The sequence below is a fragment of the Cynara cardunculus genome (assembly GCF_001531365.2).
Source record: "Cynara cardunculus var. scolymus isolate 2C chromosome LG 14, CcrdV1, whole genome shotgun sequence".
Taxonomy (NCBI): domain Eukaryota; kingdom Viridiplantae; phylum Streptophyta; class Magnoliopsida; order Asterales; family Asteraceae; genus Cynara; species Cynara cardunculus.
This window is the reverse complement of record NC_037541.1, coordinates 1,150,473-1,151,477: the sequence shown is the minus strand read 5'-3', so window position 1 is coordinate 1,151,477 and position 1,005 is coordinate 1,150,473.

Here is a 1,005-nt window from a genome sequence, read left to right as displayed (position 1 = left end):
TAAATATTATATATATATATATATATATATTCTCAATAATATTATTATGTAAATAAAAAAAAGAGTCATGTAGGATAAAAAAAATTAAAAATATATTGGGTGTGTAATAAATTTAGATGAATAGTCTAAATTTAATGTTTTGATAATAATTACATCAATAAAAAGATAAATTTTGAGAAAAAGAAAAAGAAAATTGGGATTGAGATTGAGATACTTAAAAAAATGTCACCTTATTTTTATAGTAATTTCTTATAAAATAACAAATTGACAAACTTTGGAAAAACATAGAAAATCATTTTATGTTCGTCTTTTTAGGGGTAAAAAGAGTTTCTGTTTTTTAAAGAAAAAATAACGAGTTGGGTGTGTTAGGAATGTCAGAACGAGACTTAATCAGGATGTTTGCAAGTCTCTGATTTAAAATTTTATCCGGACTTATTCTTGTCGTCCGCAAGTCTTTGATAAAGACGTTAGCGTCTCACAAAAATAAGATTATACAATATGAAGCACTACCCTTTAGGTATTAAACATGGTAAAAATCGGAATCCATATGTCCAAAGAAAACGAAATCTGGACCTCCAAAGGATAGTTACATAATTTTATAACTTCTTTGGTAATCGAATAGCCTTTAAGAGAGCCAAACTGGTAATTCAGTCCGTGTTAAATGCTAACGTAAAGGTCATCTGTTCGAATCATCAAATCCCTCCATTGTGAATGTGCCACACCCTCAAACCAGAAAGGGGAACCCATTTCCAATTTAGGTGGAGATGACGTTTTGCAAAAACTTTGTGAAATAGTAACACCACGATATATCAATTAATGCGACATTTGAACTATTTATTACACCACATCAGAATTTCAAATATCAAAGACAATCATATGAAAAGGACCTGAGCACGAGAAACCCCATGTGAAAGAATTAAAAAATGGTTGAAATAATATATGTGTCGTACATGTTTTGGTTAATACGGGTCAAATTTGAACTAAAGAATGTTTGGATTAGCTGGG